The sequence below is a fragment of the Falco punctatus genome (genome assembly GCF_963210335.1).
Source record: "Falco punctatus genome assembly, chromosome: 6".
Taxonomy (NCBI): Eukaryota; Metazoa; Chordata; class Aves; order Falconiformes; family Falconidae; genus Falco; species Falco punctatus.
This window is the reverse complement of record NC_137585.1, coordinates 43,375,593-43,402,087: the sequence shown is the minus strand read 5'-3', so window position 1 is coordinate 43,402,087 and position 26,495 is coordinate 43,375,593. Positions and strand designations below refer to the sequence as shown.

Sequence of the window (26,495 nt, the reverse complement as noted above, 5' to 3'; positions counted from 1 at the left end):
CATGAAGTGGTGTTCTTGAATATGTAGATGAGTTTACCAAATACACTATCAAAAAAACACACAGCAAAATAATGTTGAAAACAGTTTCATCAGGAAGCACCACTTTGACAAAGTTAGGTACATAAGGGTGATCCAGTTCAGAAACATTTAAAAAAAATAATACCGGGGTGAATTTATTTTTTCTTAACCAAACTCAAACGAAGATCAGTTTCGCACAATTTCTCACCTTTGTTGTCCTCCTAACTTGCCCTGTTGTCCTGAAGTATCCTATCTTCCTAAAGGCCAGCTTTCTTTTTTCTCTGCTTCTACTGCCCAAACCCCCAGAGGGGAAGATGGGAGTGAAATGTGGATCATTATTCTACCTAGGTAATGATGCAAGGAATGAGAGCCTTTTTGCTCTCTTGAGATTGATAATTTAACTGATTATTCAGCCTTCTTTCCTTCATTGTTGCCTTATTTCACATGAAGTCACATTGCAGTGCGACATAATAGCAAAAGATTTTGTTATCTAGTTTATTTTATTTTCCTCTATATTGCAATTAATGTTGGAATTTCTTCTAAATGAAAACATCTTGAGTTCATACTGTGTTGAATCAATTTTTATGTGAATTCACTTGCAATTTACCTCACCAAATTTTATCCATCTAAAAGTTAGATGTGACATCAAATCTAGGATGGTCATCTAGGCTCCATCTATATTTAATTGAGAGGCAGGCATCTTGAGAGGGCTGTTTATCCTACCAGCCCAAGACACTTGTATTGAAATAGTATGGAGCTGTTTCAGCTGCAAACAGAGCCTACTTGATTAGCTTAAATTAAATGTTTGAATATTTTATTGGTAAAACCTGGTGAGATAAATACCATCGTGTGTCAAAGGCTTGAGTTTTTCCTTCATGAGAATTGATGTGGTGTGTCACATATCAGGAACTCAAAAAGTCATCTAATCACACAATCATCTAATCATCTAATGTGTGGAAAAAAATAAAACCAACAACAAAAAAAAAAAAGTAAACCCCCCCCCCCCAAAAATCAAGAAAGAAAAAATCTCTTGAAAAGTAATATTTTTAGTGTGATACCCCTTTTTTCTGGTTGAAATAAAAGTTTTAGAATATGGGGGTATATTTTGTCTTTTCCCATTAGGAAATATTTGTTTCAAAAGACAGTTTTGAGAATGTTGAACAGTATATGTGACAGGGACATTTCACTTACAGCTGAAGCAACCTGTTAATATATCATTCAGTTACTGTATCCAAGCCGTTTACACTGGGGTTATTTAACAGAATATTCAGGGACAATTATGTCATTAAACTGAGTAGCCAATGACATTAAAAAAAAAAAAAAAAAAGTGTGTAGGAGTAGTAGGAGTATAAACAAGTTGCTTATCTCTAAAGGATGCATGTTTAACATTTCAAAGTGAGGCTCAAATGTTAATAGTTTTCTTTATCAAGTAGGTTTCATAAATAGCAACCTGTTAGGGGTGGGAAACTGTATACTGCATGTCACAGAAGCCAAGAAGCAAAAGGAACAATTTATAAGGCATGATTGACAATGGAAAGTGAGCATGTCCAGAGATAGATTTCACATGGATAACTGGTGTCATCAGCCCTCTTGTCTCCATTCTTACAGTGGTTTCTGCAGTTTGTCAGCCACTTTTCCTATCACAGAATGGTCAGGTCTGGAAGGGAGCTGGAGGTCATCTAGGCCAGCCCCCTGCTAAGGCAGGTTCACTACAGCAGGCTGCACAAGATCATGTCCAGGTGGGTTTTGAATGTCTCCAGAGAAGGAGACTCCACAACCTCTCGGGTCACCTTGTTCCAGTGGTCCGTCATCTGTCACAAATACAGCCTGACTCAGTAAATCAGTGCTATCAAAATAGTGGAGGAAGTAAGGCAGTTTGTGCTATGTCATTATTTGGAGATATTAGAAAGACAGATCACTTTACAATAGAGCCCAATACACTGTTGGCCACAGTCTGACTTCTAGCCATCTGCCCTTGGAATAGCTCTGCTGCCTTGCGTGACATTTGATATTTGACATGCCTTCAGCGATAGTCCACAGGTTTTCATACATACCAACCACAGGCTGTAGAAAAAGGTGTTTCAAAGTTAAAGTGTGTACAAAAATGTTTTTGTGAAATGCCTAAGGTGTTCAGACAGACACCATGTAAAATGTGGGCCAGAAACAAAAACATACCACGTTTTTATGTAATCCCCTTCACACATTGCTTTATGAAGTGATCTGAGTGAGGTAATAGATTAAACATGCCTCTACAGTTCTGTGTGTGAAGCAACTTGCACAGAATGGTCACAGTGGTAACTGATATGAAATGAAGAGCAACTCATGAATGAGCTCTACCCTTGCTGTGCAATGGCTGGATAAGCCATCAAAACAAACAGCACACACTTTGCTTTTGTTCCTATGTGGTCTTGGAAATTACCACTGCATACATCAACAAAAAAATATAATGTGCTAATATGCTCTGGGAAAAAGAAGCCATGCAAAGTAATTTCCAAACAGAAGGCAAGAGAAGAAAATCATATTTTCCAGAACTAGAAACAGCATATATTGCATGATTTAATCTGAATTCAGGAAGCCACAGTACTGATTATTTTCTGCAAATGATGCTTATCCAGGAAAAAGGAAACAAACAGTAGCTGTGAACTGTCACAGGAACTTCTGCAAAAAAATTGAATTCAGATCTTTTCTAGATAATAGCAGAGAAAGATGGTGTTGGTTTCATCTTACTCTTTCTAAGGAAACAGTTTAACAAAGTCATTACAGCACACTCAGCAGAGGGTTATGCACAGGGTCCTTCAGGCTGGGGATACTGCAGCAGGCACATGTGGAGAAGCACGCGCTGCAATTGTTTGCATTTTACTAGGTTCAGTCTTTTGAGGTAAATGCAAAAAATTCTCTCTTTTACAACCAGTGCATCCTGGGTATATTTTAAACAAATATCTCACCTGAATAATAGACAGCAGAGGAAAAGGACAAGTTGAAACATGACTCATGATGATGAGGTAAGTTTTAGAGAGTGCCAGTGTAATGTGTCTGTCTGGAACTGGTGGTGGGTGAGACTGTGGGTGGAGAAAGAGAATGGAAGAGATTTGTACCTCTGCCCCCAAACGTTTGAAACTAATGACCTGCAGTGTGTTGCATCAGTTTATGAAATGATACCTGAAGCCACTTCAGTAAGGTTCTGTATAGGTGCAGTAGTCCTTTCATGTGTAGCAGATTGCAGCTAAACCAGTCATAAGCAGCAGCAGAAAATGTGCAAATGAATACATAACACCCACCTGAAGCTTATGTTAATTCAACTGCCGCTTTGAAGAAGAATTAGCTATGGGTAGTATGCGCTCTGTCTTGTTAAACAGCTAGTGCCACGCTACGCTTGTTTGAAAGCCTGCAAAAAGAAGAAACACCTGATGTGCATATTGTGCAGTAGGCTATAATGTTAGTAATAGAAGCAACACATTATGAAACATAAATATCAATTAATTAACTTCTGGAGAAAAATACACTTTATGCAGAAAGAAAGGATTTTCTACAGGAAAAATGTACCATTTCACAGACTTCATTGGCACTGTGATCTGAGCAGGTGTGTGTCTCAGCTCTGTTTCCCTGGCCTTCTCTGAAGTTCAGTTCTTCCAGACAGTAATCAACCACTGTTAAAATAAATTTGCCCTTGAGTGAGCCAAATGGATGGCTAGGGACTGGAAAGAGTCTGTCCCTTCCCCAGCTCACCGTTTATGTCAAGGATTACAAGCACAGCAGTGTACAGCCCATATTGAACACGTCTCCTGATGATGTTGATATTCAAAGGCTGTTGCCTTCCTTATTCAAGAAGCTGAAATCCACAGGAAGAAATTAGAAATTACTTGATAACTGGGTTAGTGACTTTGGCTGCTGGATCGTTGCCTATTTCCACACTGTTCCACAGTATAGACAACTCACAGGTACAATCCACACATTTTTATGGATTCAAGAAAATACACACAACAAAAAAAGTAATTTCAGGCAGAAAGTAAGCCAGGACTCTTGCTCTCTAGGCAGATGGTACACTAAAGCATCTGTGTTACTTTAGGTGACCTTCTGGTAACATTCATCACCAGCTCTCCCTTTTCAAGCAGCAGGAAAATCTTGGTTCACTTTACTCAGGGCTGTAGTACTTCTCTCTAGAATGAGATAAGCCCTTTTTTTTTCCAGACATAAGCATCAGAACTAAACTAGAATGGATTTAAGGTAAGATCCAGCTTCACAACTCAAGTTGCCTGGTGTCCCATGGATATTTCTGTCCCTGCCTTGTGCTGGCTATGGTTATGTACTACAGTATTGATAATACAGTATTCTGATATAGTCTTAGGAACCTGGCAACAAGAGCACGGTTTCCACAGATCAGTCCTAAGGGAGAAGTATAGGCTATCACCTATATAAGAGAACACAAAGTTCTTCAATGCTCCATTTATTCATGTGAAGTTCTGAACTAAGAATGAATGGGAATTAATAAAAATTAAGAATGGAGAGATTTACTGATTCTTTAATTTAAACTTTAAAAAGAAAAAAATGATTTAAAGAATTACAGATGTTGCAGCTTTCACAGTATTTTCAAAAATAATCAACATTTTTAATTTGGAGGGAAAACTGAAAATCATGCTATCTTTCCCAGCCAATCCATCTGCACACCTATATCAAACTGGCAAAGCATACTGTTCCAGGTATTTTTGCAAGAAAGAAATGAAGACATAAAACCCACATTTATGAACTTTATAAAAGGTTTTAAAGCCAGTACCCTGAACATTTTTTACTGTTAGACAGATTTTTTTACATGAAAGCATTTCACAAAAAAAAATAAGGACCACTATTTGTCTTAAAACAGCATCTAAAGAGCTTGTCTCAGGCCTAGGGAGAGCAGATACCAAACAGGCACACACAGCTACATCAACAAACAGGCTGGGGTACCTGCTTCCGACTTTTGTTGTTGATATTCAAAATTTTAATTTTCAAAGACCCCACAAATTGTTATCAAACAGTATTTATGTCTGAATTTTGTAAATGTATCCACTTTTACAAGATGAGTTTCCTGAGTATTTAACAGTAGGATTGCTACCAGTTATGCTAAAAGTTAATATAATTAAAGCTCTATGTCTATATTCCTACTGTGAAGAGAAATAGAAACCTTCAAAGGACCACTCATCCTACCATAAGGTGTAAGCCTGTGGTATATAGGATGAACAACGCACTGACAATGCCGTCTTTGACTGAAGAGAATTAACCAAGATCAATCCCAATTTAACCTCAAATATCTGCTTGTCAGCATGTGCAGAACCACCCAAACCATGTCTGTATGAACTAAACATCCAGCTTAACATCAATTCAGGATTTGGGAATTCTCAGATCATGGCTACTGGACCAGTCATCGTACACAAAGAAAAATTGCTGGAAGAGATGCTGGTGCTGTCTTCTCTGTTGCTCATTAGAGCACTCAGGGTCTTGAAAGTCTTGAACTCACATTTCTCATCTGCTTCAGTGGTCTTGAACTTAAATTTTCTGCAAGCATGATCTAATATCTGGGTATGGCACATTGTGGACCAGAGGGTCTGCTCTACCTCTCTGACTGAAACTACTCTATTACCTATGCACTCATTTAAATATTAATTGAGGTAAACACTGAGAATAAAAGTCTTCTAGCTTAAGCACCTCTCTGAATATAAAGAGATGTGCATTAAACCTCTTATCTAATTCATATTATATTATTCAAAGTGAAATAGCTTCATCAAAAGTGCCCAAGACTTTCCTCCTTCCCACTCTCAGGCAGTGCTGAAGTGCAGTGATTAGAGCAGTCTTCAGGGATGTAAAAGTTTGCTGCTCGAGCCTCCTCAGGCAGAAGAAGATAGCTATGCATTTTGTGGAAAAGGGTTAGACTTATAACTTATAGTTCCATCCAATACCTTAACCCAGGGGTCCTCAAACTACGGCCCACAGGCCGGATACGGCCCCCCAGGGTCCTCAATCCAGCCCCTGGTATTTACAGACCCCCCCGCCCCCCCCCCCCCCCCCCCCCGGCCGGGGGTTGGGGGGGAAACCAAGCAGCCACAGGTGACTGCCTGCCACTGCATCCGCGTGCCGGCCCCCTGGTTAAAAAGTTTGAGGACCCCTGCCTTAACCGCTTCCTTTCTCTTTTATGGAAAACCTGCCAATTAATATATGCAAAATCAGTGGTCCATTCTCAAAACTATTGTTTTGAGTCACATCCTCAGCAATTAAAAGTGAAGGCCCTTCTGGTTTACAATTAGGGTTAAAAAAAAAAAAAAACCACAGACCAAGCCCCCCCACAGGCTGCAAGGAAGAAACACAAAAGTAACCTCAGCCCATGTTTGGAACTGAACTTACACTGAACCCTTCATGACCAAAAGTACTTTGGCACCTCTGATTTCCACCAGGGACTAGAGCTGGAAATGACTGTGCTCTAATAGAAAGGCTTTTCTTCTGGTATTTCCAGCTGAGATGCCAAGTGGAAGTGCTGGAATCTGGTAAGAAAGCTTCCTTCTCATCGATGCTTTTTCCAAACTCAACCCAGACAGTAAAATGTTCAATATCTGGCTGTCTTTACAAAGTGACACCCAAGTGAGTTAGCAGAATTGTCTTCATTATTTATACTCAAGCATACATTTGTTGTTTTAATAGAAAATTTCCATCTTTTCATAGAAACCAAAGTAATGAAAGTATCAGTAGTACAGGTTAATCCAGTGGTGAAAGATGATGCCCGACTAGCAGATGCTAAAAATACACTCACTGGCTACCAGGCCTTCCAATCAAAAGAAATAGATTTGAAATGTCTGTCTTGCCTCCTTGCTTTCTTAAATTACAGTGAGAAAAAAAAATTTACATTGAAGGCCTGGTGTAAAATTGCAGAAAGCACTGTGAAATCACTGAGAAGTCTACTATTGAATTGGCTTATCTTTGGAACAGGTCTCTACTGTAAAACTTTGCTTCATTTATACTGCCATCCATTCTGTTAAGCTCTTGAGAGGTACTTTAACTGAAATTGTACGGGAAGTGAGATCTTGGACAGTTTCTCAATGGAAGAGCACTTATTAAGTCCTCATCCTGCCCCAGCAGCACCAGATAATGATAGTCTGTAAAAACTGACAAGCTGCACTGCCTGTTTTCTAAATGCATTGCTAAAACATTTATGATGGATATGTGTTCTGCTCAGGAAAACTAATACAGAGATTATAATGTACCCTTAACAGTGAACTAAAAAGAAAAGCGCTCTCTGACCTGGTAAAACAGCTGTGTCTTACTGCGTAACAGTGAAGGGCTGAACCCAATAAATTATTACAGCTAACCGCTTGTGTTTGCATCAACCTGTGAAATAGCTTCATTCCCTGTGCTGGGGAATGAAGCAATATTATCTTCTCTAATAGCACAAATTATTAAAATGACACTTTTAGATGACTGTGCCTGATAAACCACAATCATGCCCTAGTTTCTGCACCAGCCATTATACAGGCGTTTTCCAGTAAACTCTTGCTTTTAATATCTACAAAAGTTATCTACAAAAGTATATGATCAGTTTATATGATGCTCCTGTCCCAAATATTCTGGATTAATGTATATTTTATACAAAACTTATACAAAAATGGTGTTCTTGATAACACCAAACTGACATAATTTTAAATACCTCCCAAGCAGCAAAACCCAGACAATTTTCCTCTAAATAAAATCCTAAGTTATTATACCTTATACCAGTAGTATTCACTGATAATGAGCACACTAAACCAAGAACTGAAGATCACACCAAGGTAGAAGTTCAGCCATCCAGAAGTTCAAATGTGAGGACCGTGACATGTATTCCTCTGGTCATTTTACCTGTTGCCTTGTAAGAAACTGTATCTTTCAGATACAGTGAACTAAAACCCCAGTAATTAATATGCGTCCAGAATGGAAGTGGAAGTCAGAATAGCTATTAAGCAGCAATGCAGTAAAAGAGATGGAGCAGAAAGCAAACCATATTGTACTCTTGCTGAGGTTTCAAATTATTTTAAAACCGGGGCTCTACAGTGGCTTACTTCAGATAAGCAAAATACCGGAATGTTTGCATTTGGACACAGATTTTAAATAAGAAAACAAAACAGAATAAAGCTCCTGGTTACTATTGCTGTCAAGGTATCAATAAGCACCTAAAGGTCCTAGAAGCTACTCTCAGTTCACAAGCTTGGCTATGATGAAGAAAATTGGTCCTTCAGTCTCAGATAGTACCTCTCTCAGACAGTCTGCCAGCTTCTCTCAGATGTGCTTCAGGTAATTACCTCTCAACCAAGGAATGATCTCAAACCCAGCATAAATAAAGCTAAAGAACTGTGCCATCTGCACAATATGAAGCAAAGTGGAGCTAAGCGACATCACAATATTGATGGTTGCAGTCAAAGAGGTCACAGTGTTCCCTTTGGTAACTACATATATGATTTTAAATAAGATGTATGACTCAAAAGTCTACCATGCAACAAACTGTTTGTTGTCTTTGGTAAAAGAATCATTCATCTTCTCAGAGGGGAAAGAGCGGCATTCTTGGGCATGTCTCTGTTTGCTTTTGTCAGGAACTGTAACTGTCACATAAATGATGCTCCATGTGAAAAGTCATTTGTGACAGTTATGAAAGAATCTGCTTGGATGCAAAATGCATTTGCCAGTATCTTATGCAGCCAGAAGGTATTGTTTCAAAGATCAAGGCAGGCAAATACAGTGTTCCTAACATTATTTAAAGGTTTATATGCAAAATGTGTCCCTCTCAGAACTGGAGTTTCTGAATAATTTTCTGATTTCCACCCCTCTGTCATCTAAGACTATCAGAAGACAGGGGTTAGGCTAGTAGAGGTTTACACCACCTCGTTTACATACAATGTCTACCTGAACTCTCAAAAAGTCCACTTTAAACCAAATCTGGCTTGATTGGTTCATACTGCAGAGCTCATGGGTTTCCCAAAAATGCCATTCCAAACAGACAGAGACGAGACCCTGGGGGATGAGGGGTTATGCAGTGCCTGCTTTTCTTTTACTTTTGTGATGGTGTAAACCCACAGTAGCTTTGATGGACTCACAGCAGATATAACCTGTGTACAAAAGAGATTTTTAGACTTCAATAACTAGGTTTGAAATAGGAGCATCTAATAAGTCATTCCAGAGGGCAACTGCTTTTGAACCAGATAATGCATTTGCATCATCTCTACTATGAAGTGATAAGCTGTGTAAGTTCAAAGTACAGTAGAAAACCTTAACGTGATCTATGCTTATTAGTACACAGTGCTTCTATAAGCGTTATGGACAATACTGTTGCGATTGCAGATGGAAACCAGCTCTGACTGCAAGACTGTGTATGACTGTTGTTGTTCTTTTAGGGGTTGTTACTGAATCTCTGTGTTCTACATTCTTAAGTTCAGTAAATTTTTATATCTTATTATTCAGCGAACAAAGTATCACAGTTTAACCCCAGCCGGCAGCCAAGCACCACTCAGTCACTCGACATAGCAGACTTGTCTGAAAAGTAGCTATAACGACAATAATATGTAACTGTGACTTAAACTGCACTTGGTTGTTAACCTGAAGATTTTCCAAAATACGCATTAGCTATCACATTTTGCTAGACAGCAAACCAAGAGTGACAAAACTAAGACAGGTAACTCTACTGTCCACTTGGCAAAAATTTAAACTCACAGAAACTCCTCTCTGAATTTCTTCTGTTCCAACTACTTCAAAAGAAGAGGCCAAAACTAGGATTACTGGTACATGCCATATTCCCTGCTTTCACTTTTATGCTGTGAATATTATGAAGCACCACAACGGTAGACAGAGCCCAGGAGCAACGACTTCTTTTTAATTCTCTTTAAAGAGTATTTCTCACCTAAAAGAGGGAAGTGGGTTGCAATCCTTACTTCTGTGTCCACATGGTAAATATGATTAAGGTCTATATGACCCCTGTTTACACACACACACACACACAAAAGCAGTAGTATATGTCAGCGCTTGTTTCAGATAAGTACTAGATTCTTGACTAGCACAGTTTAAAGGCAGCTCCATGCATGGAGTTATACTGTTTCATACTTCCTCAGTCTGAACTTATAATGCAACTAATAGTATTAGGAATAAGGAAAAAGATAAAATAGTAAGTCAGTAGGAATATGGGCCTATCATAGACTTGTGTTTTCACTGGAGAATGAGATTAATCTTTGCAGAAGGATCTTCTTAAAAGTGTACCCAGCCAGAATTTAAGTAGATGTGGAAGAAAAAGAAATTACAATGTCTGTGCTAGTTCACTGTTTATTCAAATAAAATAAAATAATATATCACTATTGTTATATTCATGCTTGCAAGCATTCTCTAGCTAAGCAGGTTACATACTTAACTTTGTATTACCAACCACCTTCATGAGATTTTCAATTCTGTGCATTGACTTTGCACTGCATAGTTTGCATAAAGTATTTTCTGTATTTCTTTGATTGTGTTCTTTCTTATTTATGATTCCTGCATGCAAACAAGCTTTTTCAGAGTTCATCAGTTCCAGCTGGCTATTTTCCACTTGATGTCAGTAATTGTTTATTCAGCCATTTATCAAAATTCTTTTCATTTCATCCAATGGATGACGTCACCAAGAAAGAGTTATAATTGCAGGTGGGAGATGAAAAGGAGATCAAAAACCTTTCAAGTAACAAAATTTCTCTATTTATGCAAGTATTCTAAGAAACAAAAAAGGCAATAAGCAACAAGCAGACAACACAGTAGGATTCCAATGGGAGCAAAATTATGGCTAAACATACTAATCTTCAAAGTTTAACATGGGTTGTCAGCAGTTCTTTCAAAAAAGCATGTTCCTGAAATTGCAACTGTAGAACCATTAGTCAGCTATATATGAATGAATATTTCCCTTTTCCAAATCAGACTTATGGAATATTTTGCCTTCTGTCAGATTATAATATATTTGCATGTAATAGTTCTAATTTAGAATGTTTGAGTTATAAATAGACAGGAAATGTGGCATAAATTAACATTGATATGAAAGACTAATATGTTTTCCTTATAAGCTGTAAACCACTGCCATGTCAAAGGAAAGCTAGACTGCTCTGTACTTGAGGTTTCCCGAGGTAAGAATGCCGTGGTGTTTTAGAGCGGTTACAGTGCTCTGGAATTGCGAGATGTGCTATCCAAATTCCGCTCTGTGGTAACTATTACTGACCTTCAGCCATGGAAAGCAGCTAGTAGGGTGACTTAATTTGGCACCTGTTCTCAGTGTTTCTGAATAGCTGAAGCCAAAAGCAATCCATATTTAGGTGGCCCAGCCTGTTCTCAGCACATACTGTATTTTACGGTGCATTTCCTTAGGAGATTGTAAGGGCGACGCCATACAGGAATTCTTAAGTGTTGCCTTTCACTCCTTCAAATGCCAAATGTGAGGCTGTTTTTACCCATGCCTTTTTTGTGGTAAGAGTGGCATCCATAGGAGACATTCCTCCGGTAGAGTAATTGCCATGCATTTTCCAAAAACACCTCATGGGAATACATATTTCTTGGAAACTGGAAAGGAAGGGAAACTATTAATCAAGTGAAAGAAGGCTTGAAGTGTAAATGCGATGCTATCAGGCATGCACATTGTATGGAATTTTCTTCTCATTTCTTGAGGATAATCACAGGAAGAGTGTGAGTGGATTGGCTTACATGTGAAAAGACACATCTCAGCTAAAGGAAAATCAACAGCATTTTAAAGCCCAGGGTTTTGACACAACCCTAGATGTAGGATGAAAGCAATGAAATAAACTGCAGTCTACTCTCACACTAGTTGTGCTGAAATTACTGTTCCACTTTCAATAACAAAGGTAAAACACCTTTTCAGTTTCTGATTCTGGAATTCTGTTACCCTATGTATGCTATTTTTCTTTCACAGACTCTTTAAAAATAATGATTGTGAAAACTTGAAAAGCCTTTTAATTGTCCAGAATTAAAAAATAACTACAAAGAGCTAAACAACTGGGTTGGATTTCAATACTCATTATAAAATAAAATAAAAAAAAAAAGAAAAAAGTGATATCCCAGAGCTTCAGACAGAAATCCTCCTTGAACAGTCCTTTGCCAAGGTGCATCACATTCTTACATGAGGACACAGTCTACTGTTTTTAATGACTATGACATATAACAGTACATAGAGGATGAAAATACCTTTATTTCTTTTCAGTCTCACAGCTGTATGTAGGGTATAACAATGTGCATAAAAGAAAAGATGAGCAGGATATTCAGAGGAATGAAAGGGGGCAGTTTTGAAGCTTGTTTCCCCCCCTCCTGTAGCACTTTGATGCTAGCATGAAATATTCTTGAGCCAGCTGGTTGTTTTGTTCACACTGGTTTTCATTGCCTAATCTAGTGAATTTATTACAGCTCCCTGCCTGAGGGCTCAATTTTCAGCTGCACTGAGCATGACCCATATCAGCTGTGGGAAAAGAGAGGCAAAGGCTCTGCAGGTCCCTCGTACCTCCCCATGTCCTCGGGAAGCCACGAGGGGACCCAGCTGCCGCGCCAGCCCAAGCAGCCATGGCTATGTGATGTTGCCTTGCGTGGGTCTTGGGGGTTACTCTGCTTGCAGGAGCCTACTTGTCCCGACGTGATTTCTGCAACAGGGCATTGCAGGGTAGGAGAAGCTACCATAAAACAATGCTGGCTTTATGTCAGGACAGGACTCTCCCATACCAGGGGTTCCTCAACGTATTCTTCCTGGGAAATGCTGTGGGGCTGATCTTGCAATGTAAAGAGAAATTTCTGGAACCAGGATCTGGAATCAGGCGTGTTGTTTCTGAGGTAACCAGACTCTAATGTCATCGCAACAAATAGTGTAATTTTGTTTCTTGGTTACATACTAGAGATACGGTATTACAGAGAAGCTCTGTGGCAAATGGATTCTATTTGCTTATGTGCTACAAAGGGACAAACAGTTCTCTGTTTTTAAAGCTTTTTGGATGAGATTAGTGGTTGCAGGGACAGAGCTGTGTCCATTCTGTCCTCGCTAGGAAGTGGGTGGTTGCCTCCCACACTCACACCACTGCCACATTTGGCAGCAATAACACTCTGGCAGCAATAATTTATCTAAGAGGTCCCAGCACTGTAAAGCAGTCTCACTACTCCCTAAAAAATTTCAGAGTGGAGTAGTTTAGCACTTTACTTCCAGTTCACTGAGCTGTGGTCACTACTCACACACACACGCATGCACGCACACATGCACGCCCATCTCCTAAGCACTGCAAGGAACCTAAAACTTACAAATCAACAAGGCAGAATGGTCCCAGCCAAGGAAGAAGAACGAGCAAGATGAAAACATCATAAAGACCCCATGCTGGCACAGCACACTCTGACTCATACTTTCCAGTTATAAATGTCATCCATTAGGTTAAAAAAATAATAATAAAAATCAGTCTCCATTCTGGGTTGCGTTGTTTTTTATTGCTTGCTTTAATAGCTCTGCTCTTCATCAGCTCCAGTGTTCAGCAGCTGATCCCTCTTTCCTTGGCTAAGGCCATGTGATAGTTTTGCTGAATAGCTGCAAACATGCTCTCTGCTGGGTACTAATAGCTGGCACATCAGGCTGCTTGGCGAACTGTGGCAGCCAAACAGAAATGCTTTCAACAGACTGATTTCAGTAAAGAAGTGGAGGGTTAGGATTTTTTTTTTCCCTCCTTTCCCCACTCTGCTTGGTGCCAGAGTTCTTAAAATAGTTCTCTCAGAGTTTTCTTGTTACCCATTTTGGAGCCCAGATGTAGGAAGCAAGCCAGCACAGCTGGCGGAGCCTAAGTGTCTCACAGATAGGGAAGGCTTACATAGCCTTCGTTTTATCCTTAACTTTTATTCTTCACTTTATTCTTAACTGTTATCGATATTATTGACATTGGAGTGTAAAGAAAAAAATGTCTAGGCTTACAGAGTTTGAGTCTACAAGCTGAAGTACTTTCGCTCCCTTCCGTCTTCATCCTCAGGCCACTGTACTTTCTTGTCTCCAGTACTTCCCTCATCTTTTTCCTCATTAGGAATGTAGATTTAATTAGTTCCTCCATTCTGAGCTCACACTGATACCTGTGCTGAGCTAGTACAAATGATGCACGGTGATGCTGTGATGTGAACTCATTCTCACAGCAGGCTGGATATAAAAATCAGCAGTCTCCTTATATATAGGAGTATATGCTAGATTTCTAGCCTATTTCTAAGGAGAAAAGAATATATAGACTGGTACCAGTCTGCCTGACAGCAAGCTAAAATTTACATAACAAATTGAAAAGAAATGATATGCCAGTCAGTAGTTTCCTTACAGTCGTCTGGTAAGTACTGGGCTGGCCAGTCTTGGAGACACAGAATTGCTGGAAGCCCATTTGCTTCTGTGAATTTTTTTTCCTGTTAGAGATTTGCTATCACCTGAGCACCCTCATGGGATCTTTCCTCATGCAACATATGATAACTCCTACCAGCCTTGAGTTACTTATAATTGCATGGTTCCTTCAGTGTGGTTTTTGAAAGCAGCCCAGTCTGGGGTATTACTGTTATAGACCGCAGAACTTCATGTTCCTAGTACATCTGTGAAAGCATTTGGGGGAACAGCAATATGGGTGGAAGTAGCACTGATTCATTCTATCTTCATATGAAAACAGAGGGAACAGTTGGCCTCTCCAAACTGGAATGATACTGATACAGAGATCTGAATATGCAAAAATAGCACAGCAATTTCTAGGAGAAGACTAAACACATCTCAAAGATGTATTGAAAAACAGCACATTCAGGTCCACAGGTAAGCATTTGAAAGGTGCAGACTACAACACTTGGTTACACTAAAGACTAGGTTACACTAAAAGTCATTAGGGTCGGGTATTTAATTCTTGTTTATGCCTTTAAACCTCTGTGGCCTCCAACAGCTTGCTCTAACAGGAAGCGTGTCCCCTACCATAAGCAAACTGCTGATTACAGCAATTGTGAATGAATGACAGAGGCTTTTGGAGGAGATGAACAATCAAATTCTACATGGATTTAGGGCTTTGACAAAGCATCTCTGGTGAATGTTGAGCTATTAATTTACAGCTTTCCACTGCCCACCATTTCCTACTGCCTCCTCATGACAGAATCAGAATAATTCAGTTTGTGCCCACATGGCCCTGATGGGAACATCGGGACCAGCATCTTAGCTGATGTCACTAGTAAAGGTGGTCTTGTATGAAGATGCAGGTCTGTGAGTGGGAGCTGCTGACACATACATGTTCCTTTCTACCAGCAAGCACAGTTACAGGAACAGTAACCTCCAGCAGGCAAACAGCTGAGAAGGTATGTCTTTAAACAGCATCTGCTGTTTACACAGAGAATGCAAGTCTCTGTGCTCTGCACTAATTCACACAGATGACCGTGTTCAAGCTTCTTCCTACCTCCCTGCACTCCCTTTGTGTCAGCAGCTCACTGCCTGTGTTGGTTCTGAAGTTCACAATAATTATATATAAGCAACACATGACTAGAGTGCTTTAGATGAGGTCAGGCTTCTTTGCACGCAGCCTTTTGCTACCATATCCCTCCTTTGCTAGGGAAGAGGGACAGCCTAACACCCCGAGGCTGGAGTTTGCAGGTATTTGCTGAGATCTGTACCCAACTTCCACTAGCTGTTTGCAGGACCTATATGTTTCTCTCTCCTTCAACAGCTTCTTGGAGGCAGAAGGATTTTTGTTGTATTGCTAAAGTGAGATTTATGTTACCGGCCATTTGGAAGCATCTTACCTAAGCTACTATTTGGTTCTCTGTATTAATTGAAGAGGGTTTAGCACCTTCACAAGCCAGTTCTCTACATCATAAGGCAGATGTATAAGGTAAGAGCTGGATTTCCATACAGCATTAATAGAGAGGGCCCTGACGACTGTCTGAAATTGTATGCTAAAGCTTGTGTGACAATCTGTGTAAGGTAAGCCCTATTTTTCTGTAATTCTTCTGTCATGACTGAGCCCACCAGAAAGACACCATGTTGAAGCCTCTATGCACTTTCTTTCCTGATGATTTTTTACAAAGATCCTCATTAGCTCAGTTATACATGAAGCTACTCATAAGAAAAAAGATCTTGAAATAGATAACAGATGCACTTGTGTTACATCTTGTGATGAATGAACACAAAATCCCATCTTCATTATAGCCAGCCCACACAGTCACATTTTTTATTGCTCATATGTAATGATCAACAATCATTTGGGACAAATACATATAAAAAAACAACACCCAAACCCAAACAAAAAACCTCTAGTCAGAATTTTAACACAATCTCGTAAAATAAAATAAAATAAAATAAAATAATTGAAAAAAATGAAATTATTTACAATGTTTGAAACACCTAGGACAAGCACCCTGGCCTGACCCTAACTTATTGCCAATTTCAATCCTTCTGATGTTCTCAGAAAGACCTCTGGTATTTTCATCTTTAAGTCTCTATTATCCCCTCCTATACCTGCTCTGAATGCCACACATCATCCTTAATGATGTAATTTTTCCTTTCACAATATCTTTAACTAGAACTGGTCTGTTCTTCACCCATGAAATTTAGCTTCCAGTTCATTCCTAATTTTGCGTACAAACCATATGATAGCCCTCGGGCTCATGTAATATTATTTCCATTCTGTCTGCTCAGATGTGCTCATTTTTTATGGCAAATATTTCTCTTCCTCTTGGCAAATTACCTTTACATATTTATCATTGTCCTGTCAATGCTTATGTGTCATGATCCTTCTTTTTCTTAAAATAGGGCATCCTGTACAAATACAATTACCTGAGCCTTGAACCTCCTATGCTGCCTGCATTTCACTTGCCCCAGTGTTTGCAAGTAAACAGATTTAGGACACATCTATGCACATAGGTACAGACAGTTACATATCCATTCTGCCTGAACTCCAATCTGGCTGAATACCATGTAGTTCAAACTATTTTGTCCTGCTAAAATTAAAATTTTTATTGCATCTTAGACTCTGGAGTCGAGTGGCGGTGCAACTATCTGGACCCATTCATCTGATCACATTATGTGCATGCCCAAAGCCAGAAATGAACTGTGGATTATGCAGAAGCATTCACAAATACTTTCTATATGATACTTGCCTACTCAGAGCATTTCTCAAGTTTTATAGGAAACTTTTCTGGTCCTCTGTCTTATTTTGCAAGTGATGAAGTCACCTAAAGTGCATTCTTCCTCTGTGAGGAAGTTTAAGGCTTGTGAGGCTTGAGCTGAGCAATCTCTGTCTAATTGCAGCATTTCATTTTCTTGCAGAGGTAATTTACAACTAATGCAGGTGATTCACAGCCAGGTGATGGAAAAGATGACTTCACACAGTTTTGCTCAGTCCCACAAAGAACTGCAATAAAAGACTGATAAGTACTTCTTAGTATTTTTTTAATAAGACAAACTGGCAAAACTGGTTCAACAACACTGTTGGCTCCCCAGAATGTTAAAAGTTATCTAAGTGTAAAAATAATGCACTATAATAAAGATTTTCTCTTCCTTTTTCTCCCCCCCTCTCTTTTTCTAGTTCAATATTCTTGCAACTTCTTTACCTTGAAATACATTTTAAATTAAAAGTTGCTGAGACTTGTCAAGTCAAGCTTACCAGATGTTAATGTCACATTTTGATAATAAGAGACATAGGCATTTCAGCTTTTGTCTTTTCTAGAGATAGCATTGCACAGCACAGGCAGATTCTTTAGTTAACAAGCTAAAAGAGACCTATTTCAGTTTCACTGGTTAAAAGCAATACTTTAAATGCTACATGGAAATGAAGAAATGATGATGATGCCAATCACAGAGCACCGAGGTAAAGTTCTCTGCTGCTCAGTAAGAGGCCAGCTATATGCTGCACTAACACATTTCCCAGAAAGCCTTGGCAGATAGTTCCCATGCAGCATATTATGTCAGATTAATTTAAAGGTAGAAAACGCATGGATAACTATTACAAGATCTGCATCCAACGGTGTAGTAAGAGACACAAGATTCCAGAGAACACTAAAGAGAAAAATGGTCTGAAGATGAAGCACTTGGCTGCAATGGCTACTTACTTAATTAGCAATATCCCTGATCTAATAAATCATCATACTATGAATCATCTTGCCACAGTTCATTCAACAGAGGTGGCAATTACACAATCAGTGGACGTTTGTGCCTTTTTTCCCCTATCTACTAATATCTGTGGGGGTTGTTGTTGGTTGGGTGGGTTTTTCTCTTCTGGCCTGGGCAACCACAGTTACAGCAACAAGCTCTTAGTCAAATCCTTGTCTTACATGGATTAGAGTACAGGATCTTCTTGGCTCCCAGACAGTTGCATTGTTTTCATCTAATAAAAAACATCAGTGGAAAAGTTCACCACTACACAAAAAGCAAATAACTTGAAGCACTTTAACGATTGTGTATTAGTGCTGGCATGTTTCAAAAATAACTGCTGAACATTGCTAAGAGGACTGCAGGACTATATAATTATTTATGACAGGCTTTCAGCTATTTTTCCTTCTACTAAGTGGTTGGTGTTAGTTGAAGGCCAAAAGAATACTGTGAAAATAAAGGAAGGAAAGCAGTGGGATACTTTTTACAAGGCAGCTGTCCTCCATCTTCACTCACCCATGTGCACCCATACTAAGCATCTCCTGAGAGGACAGCTATTCAAAGGTGTCTGGACTTTGGATTTCATAATCTGAAATCCACAGCTGTAAATAGAAAGAATGAAGAACCATGAATAGAAATTAGTAGGAAACCATTTACTCCCATTCCAGGAATATGTTCAAGTTGAGAAACAGTTTTCCATTCCATATTGGGATGAAATTGAGACCTTTCAATTTCTACAAGAAAAAAGAGCAAGTGAAAGCTTTAGCTCCTCTCCTTGTCCTGCTGCTCCCCTTCATGTCCTCCAAAAGAGCCAAGCAATTAGGGTGCCAGTCTCCAGGGAAAAGAAATTGGATCTGAAGTCCAGTTCCACTAGCTTGAGACATTCACATGCCTGTTCTCAGTACCTGACAATTTCAGAAGAATGTCCAACCTGCACACCAATTCGGAGGTCAGGTACAATTCATTCTTCATACTTAAAACAGCCCACCACAGAGCTCAGATGCTTTTCCAAGCATCACTTCTCTGAAGCTGACATATCCCCACTAAATCTCTATTGGCACACATTGATTCAGCGTCAGTACTCACGCCCAGCCTGTCTCTGCCGCAGGGTTGAGCAGAACTTGCTGTTTGTTTGACCACCCGCTGCCACTAGCAGGACCCTGGTTCACTCCCAACACACAGAACACACAAATAAAAAATGGAAGTGAGAGTGTAAAAGGGAGGTCTGCCTATCCCACAGAAACGCATATCATGCCTCTGTTGCAGCATTTCTTCAAGAAAACTGAGTCAAAGATGGTCAGTTTCTAAAGTATGCCTAGGAAACACTTTCTTACATTAACAATGTCATTACTAAGGTACATCCCTGAGTAACTAACAGTAGTGTTTGTTTGGCTTTTTTCTCTCTAAATATCAGCATTGCTTTTGGCTTGTATGTTACTATGCTTGTTGAATTTCAATGGACTACCTGCATGTCTAAAATTCAGCATCTCCATAAGTATTTGTAACACTCTGGCCATTGTTTGTCATGCCTTATTCATGCTGGAATATCAGCAAATACATAGAAAATAAAGTTTTTAATAATATGCTAGTCCTCGTATTCCATGACTGAAAGAAAAAAATTTCCGATGTGTAACATATACAGCAGAATTTTTTTTCCTCCCTTTGTGGGGGGTTGCTGCTTTACCTAAACTAAGCAGTCCAATTTCTTCTCAAATGCAGGGCTGTTTGTGAATGATGGATATGAAATCTGGTCAGTATTATCACACATTAAAATGAATGATACCAATAATAATACAAATTTTTTTAGAAGCATTTGAAAAATTATCACCTTACATAATAATTAACAGTCTGTCACCTGATGGGTCTTTTTGGGCACCAAGTCATTAATGCCAACTGTTAACAGCTGCTGCCACCCTGAATGTCAGGAAAGGAGAATGCTGGAATAAAAATCCATCCCATATTTTTAGTTTCCCAGACTGAACCTAGGAACGTAAACACCTCTGACCTTGGTTCATCTGGATCTTCACTTTACAACTGGATTCATCATAAGAATCTAAAAAAAAAAATACCCCAAAGGTTCACAATACCACAGTATCAGCTGCGTCTGAACATATTTGGGTGTTGCTGGGGGAAAACAAACTATTGCAATGCTCAGTAAAACAAGCTGTGAACACAAGTAGGTGAATCATCACTTTATCCCTGCTGCATTTCAGATCAAGGGTCTGAAACTTCTTAACCCAGTTAGTAGAGAGAACTGCATGAATCTGAATTCATAAACTATTTTGCTCTGATGCGAAAAGCATGTATGGAACTGACGTAAAATGGAACATTTACAATGCCTGCGAAATGAGACAAAATATAATGGTTGCCTTTCTTCCACACCTTGCAGATGGAAAAGAAACAGGGCAAATCCACTGAGTGAAGTTCAGGGCCTCAGAAAGATTTCAGGTGCCCAGATGCAAATCCTCACCAAGTAGCATTTGTAAATATGCTTTTGTGCCTAATTCCTACTGGCTTTTAACAGAATGCCTTTACAAATCTGTTCTGTGAGCTACGATTTCATATTTTGCTGCAAGCAGAGCCTGCTTTCAGGAAGTGTTTTGTAGGCCATGTTGCCTGTCATTAGGTTTGCTCTAAGGTGTGTTTGGAGAAGGCTGGGAGTGGGAGGAATGTCTTGCAAATGTGAAGGTCCTGCTTGCAGCTGCAATGAGTTTTTCCTCTGGGAATATAAGGTCAGAAATAACTAACCCAATCTCCTTCTGTGACAAGGTGACCCACTCAGTGGATGAGGAAAAGGCTGTGGATGTTGTCTACCTGGGTCTTAGTAAAGCCTTTGACACCACCTCCCACAGCATTCTCCTGGAGGAACTGGCTGCTTCTGGCTTGGATGGGTGTACTCTTTACTGGGTAGAAACTGGCTGTGGCTAAGCCCAAAAAGTCACAATAAATGGAGTTAAATCCAGCTGGTGACTGTTCACAAGTGGTGTTACCCGGGCTCGGTATTGGGGCCAGTCCTGTTTAATATCTTTATTGATGATCTGGACAAGGAGACTGAGTGTAGCCTTAGTAAGTTTGCAGACAACAGCAAGTTGGGCAGGTGTGTTGATCTGCTTGAGGGAAGAAGGCTCTGCAGAGGGATGGTGACAGGCTGGACTGATGGGCTAAGGCCAATTTTATTAGGTTCAACAAGGAAAAGTGCTGGTTCCTGCTCTTGGGTCACAACAACTTCATGCAATGCTACAGGCTTGGGGCAGAGTGGCTGGGAAGCTGCCTGGTGGGCAAGGACCCGGGGGTGCTGGCTGACAGCTGGCCGAACATGAGCCAGCAGTGGCCCAAGAAGGCCAGTATCATGCTGGCTTGTATCCAAAATAGTGAGGCCAGCAGGACAAGGGAACTGTGATTGCCCCCCTGTACTGGGCACTGGTGAGGCCACCCCTTGAATACTGTGTTCTGTTTTGAGCCCCTCACTGCAAGAAAGACATTGAGATGCTGGAGCGTGTCCAGAGACAGGCAACGAAGCTGGTGAAGGGTCTAGAGAACAAGTCTTATGAGGAGCATTTGAGGGAACTGGGGTTGTTTAGTCTGGAGAGGAGGAGGCTGAGGGGGCACCCTCTTACCCTACAACTCCCTGAAAGGAGGTTGTAATGAGGTGAGTGTTGGTCTCTTTTCCTGGGTAATAAGTGATAGGACAAAAGGAAATGGCCTTAAATTGTGTCAGCATATTAGGAAAAATTTCTTCACTGAAAGGGTTGTCAAGCATTGGAACAGGCTGCCCAGGGAAGTGGTTGAGTCACCAGCCCTGGAGGTATTTAAAAGACGTGTAGATGCAGTGCTTAGGGACACAGTTTAGTGATGAACTTGGCAGTGCTGGGTTAACAGGTGGATTCAATGATCTTAATGGTCTTTTCCAACCTAAATCATTCTATGATTCTATTATCCTGTGAAACAGTGCATGCCCGTTGTCTATTTCATACAGTGAGTGAGTGGTTTATCCCTGGCAGTTGCCAGGGAGCCAGAAAGAGTCCTGAGCATGTACATGAAGTTCTTGGTGGCTTCTAGCATGTGGATGATAGGAGTGGGCATTTTTTGACTGTTGGATCCCCCTGTAGCTGCAATAGCTGTGTAAGGCATGGTGACCAAGGCTATGTCTGCCACTAAGAAAAAAAATGCTTGAAACTCTTTCTCGTCATATAAATTAAAATGCAGATATGTGTAGTCATAACAGCAATCTGGAATGGACACACTGCCAAAAGCCTTAGCAGTCCCTTGAGACTTGCACAGATGTCCACAGTGAACAAGAACAGTTGTTACTGAGGTTAGAGCTTTGCTGGGCCATGGTTGTATCTGGTCAGACCAGAAGGTGAAGCAGAAATGTGCAAAGGAACATTATCCTGCTGTGCCTTCTAAAAGATCTGTGCTACAGAGGACTGTGCCCAGCAAAGACATCACTGGTGAGAGTCTCTAAGAATGGTGAGCTTCCAGCCTTACTCCTGGAGTTTGTCACATTAGGACAATAAGTAGAAGAGATGTCAGAGTACATGATCATTCAAGTGGTCCCCTGAGTCACGTAATCCCAAGATGCCTCAGGTTTTACATCAAGTTCCCAAACCTTTTATGGTCATAGCACAGTGACACTTGGTAAAGTAGTAATTACAGGCTGAAACTGAAAACTGTCAGTCATCAGTCATGTTGAGGAAATCTGTGTTAATGCCTCAGCTAGTTTTTGTTCCAGAAAAGGTGTAGAGGAACAGCCACTGCCCTATGCTGTCACTGAGCTGACTAGTACATTTCCATATTGTCCTTTACTCCCTAGAGTAGGGACAAAGGGTGTAATAATTCAACTCAGGTCAAATCAGACTGACACCGACTTCTCTAGGTGCCCTTTTGTGGTGACTCTGAGTGTGTAAGTACCTGTTCTGTCACCTCTTATGTCCCTGCCCAGTGACAGAGCAAGGCAAGAAGTGGTTACTGTTGGCGGGCATTCGGCACCGCAGAGGATGGAAAAGCAATGAGGGCTGTGCTTGTTTCTCTCTGCCCCTAGCTGGTCAGCTGGGTGCACAGATAACGGTCTGAATTTCCTAAAAAGGGATCTCAACCAGCACTGTTTGCATGTGGGAGCACTTAGGGAAGAACCCCTCCCAGATCCTTCCCTGGGACAATAGATCTATGTACTATTCCCCATCTTGCCTTTGCCTAACTTCCATAATAGTCTAGTGTGATTAATCAGTATTGCTCCTGCAGCCAAAGAGAAAGGGAGGGGGGCATTATACAGTGTTTCCAAACAATACCAAATATTGCATTAAGACTGTAGACTTTACATTCCATTCTTGGGAAGTATCTTTGTTTTAAGAACAACAGCCTAACTTTTTTGTTTGTTTGTTTTAAATGAGTTTGATTAAAGTAGGATCTGGAGTTTATTTGGATTTTTCTCCAAGGTACAGCAGCTGCGTAAAAGAATATTTCACCATAGAGAACAGGCTGATTCACTGGATTTCTCCTGAGTACAGATTGTTGTCCTCTCCCACACAGTATTCATAAATTAGGAAGGAAACTTGAAAAGCACCACAATATATGTTTTTGATTGTTCAGGGCTTACAGTTAATTGTTAGACCTCAAATATCCAGTCTTTATCTAAAAAAGAAATAGTTAATAAAAGCTTAAAAATGAGGAAAACATTACACTCTTAGATAGTCTCAAAGTAACTGTGGAGCCATGGCACAATTTAAACAGGAGCTGTTGTGAGTTCAGTATCAGAGGCTCACCTTCCCATTGTAAGGCCTGAGGACACACTGAGGTCTAGGGATGTGCTCCTCAGCTCTTACACAAAGGACTGTGTTGCACCCCCACGTTCAAATGGACTAATCTCTGACCTGCTTTAACTCACCACACCAACTTTGCTCAATGAATAGTTTAAATGTCTATGAAACTGAAAACAAAGCCACACACAAAACCGTCCAGCCTCCTGGTTGTAATTACCAATCTATGAGAGCAGGAAGGAGCAGCAGAAGGCTAGGCACCCATACCAGTAGTAGTGCTTGTTTTTCCCCTCCCAACCATTGCTTTTTCTATGCAATGTATATTTAGTGCAGGAAACCAGCTATTAAAACTTGTCTGGAACAAGATTTGGTTCCATGTTTCAGATCACAAGTGAAATGTCAGAAGTAATTCATCTGGGAGGTAGCAGGATCCCTTTAGGGTGGTTCATCCCTCAGAATAATAAATAAATAATCCCCGGCACTTTTTGTTTTTTTATCTACAGATAACATGAGAAGGTTACCAGAAGGTTGACACCACAGACACAAAGTGCATTCTTTCCTGGTTTCTCTAGTAAATTGCAATATTTCACACCGTGGTTCTGTCAACAGCAATTTTGAATAATTCCTTGGAACTCTCAGACATTCAAACCTATCTGTCCCCTACAGAAAAATAAAGATAGCTGAAGCAAAACATAAGTTCACAGCAAAATGCAACTCTATTAGTCACATATGGGAAGGTGGTCTGCACCTGAGTGATCTGCAGGCTCTTAACATTCAATTCTGGTGAGATTTCCTTACCAGGGAACAGTTGAAATGTCATTAACTTTTCCAATTGTAATGGCACACATGTCAGAGCAGGGACTGAAATACTATTGGCCAGCAAATACTGAGTCGACTTCACAAACATCTTTGAAATCATGTCAGTTGAGATGAAATTCCTGAACTGTTTAACAATGAACATGGTTCAAGGCCCCATCCCATGGAACTGCAAAGATCCCAATGATCACATCCTCAGCAGCAACGGGGTCTTTAAATATTTTTAAAAGTCATGACAGCATAATCTGAGAGAGGAACTCATAGCAAGGAAAAATTACTTCCTGTTCAGCTCTGCATCTGCCATGAGCTGGGGACACATGGGCAGTACAGTTTCTTTTTAAACAGTAAAAGAAACAGAGATTTGGTATTACTGGGTTCAATCCCAGCAGACAGACAGGAACATGCACCACTATTGGCTAACTTTCTTCTCCTTCCTTCCTGCCAAACTGACAGTTCTTCCAGCCCAGCTCCACACTCTTTTCTTTAATTCTCCTCCTCTACATACCTGACCCAGGGAAATTTTCCTCCTGTATCCTATGTAGGAGGAGTGGCAGCGAGAGGAGCATTGGAAAGACTGTGTCTTTGCAGTTTTCATGGCAGGGAAGCAACTGCAGGGAAAGTTGCTTCAAGGAAGGGTTTTTGCTTGCTGCTGTGTGAGAGCCGCTTCTTGAGTTTGGGAGCTGATGGACAACAGTCAATATAGGCAATAACCAAAGGGCACCAATGCCAAATCCTAACAAGTCTTTGCTGAAATCAGCTGTTGACCACATGCTCTTGATGAAGTAATACCTTACTACACAGTTGCATTCCAGGTGATGTTAAATATGCTTTATCTCTTTCTCTTTTACAGAATAATAGAATAGCCCAGGTTGGAAGTGACCTTGAAAGATCATGTGGTCCAGTCTTTCATGGGAAAGGGAGCCTAGATGAGGTTACGTAGCACCCTGTCCAGCTGAGTCTTGAAAATCTCCAACAAGAGCTCTACCTCATCCCTGGGGAGATTGTTCCAATGATAAGCTGCTCTCACTGTAAAAAATTTCTTTTTTATATGGAGGTGAAATTTGTCTCCTTGAAAGTTATGTCTGTTGCCCCTTGTCTTCTCCATGTGGCTGCTTGTGAAGAGAGAGCCTCTGTCCTCTTTGTAGATGCCCTTTAAGTACTGAAATACCATGATGGGTCTCCCCTGTACTTTTCCTTCTCCAGGCAGAAAAGACCTAACTCCTTCAGTCTTTCCATATAGGGCAGGTTCTCCAGCCCTTTGACCAACTTCGTGGCCCTCCTTTGGCCCCTATCCAGTCTGTCCACATCTTTTTTGAATTGTGGGGACCACAGCTTTGCACAGCACTCTAGGTGTGGCTTGACAAGCGCTAAGTAGAGTGGGATGATCATGTCTCTCTCCCTGCTAGTAAAGCACCTTCAGATGCAGCCCAGGATCCGATTTGCCTTCACTGCTGCAGCAGTGCACTGCTGACTCCTGTTCAGCTAGCTGCCCAAAAGGACTCTGAGATTCCTTTCAACAAGGCTCCTTTCCCATCACGTAGATCCTAGCCTGTACTGGGTTTTTTGGTTATTTCAACCCAGGTGCAGGACTTTGCACTTCTCTTTCTTTAACTTCCTACAGTTCTTGCTAGCCCACTGTTCCAGCCTGTCCAGGTTGCTCTGGAGAAGGCTGCAGGAAACAGTGTTGAATGCTTTGCTGAAGTCCAGTCTTTATTGTACCTCTGCCCTAGTCAGCACTCAAAGCTTACAGCATCCCAGAAACAATGCAGCTCTTCAACATTCTTCATCTTTCTGTC

General features: G+C 40.5%; 1 long non-coding RNA gene across 3 annotated transcripts in view; it reads right to left on the bottom strand.

Annotated features, from left to right (window-relative positions):
* The window catches only part of LOC308065429, a 98,105-nt gene that overhangs the window by 30,299 nt on the left and 41,311 nt on the right, over positions 1 to 26,495 (bottom strand). For 2 of the 3 annotated variants that reach the window (XR_013928766.1, XR_013928767.1), the window contains exon 2: positions 3,297 to 26,495. This is a non-coding gene — a long non-coding RNA (uncharacterized lncRNA). The other variant, XR_013928765.1, reaches the window with a different exon arrangement.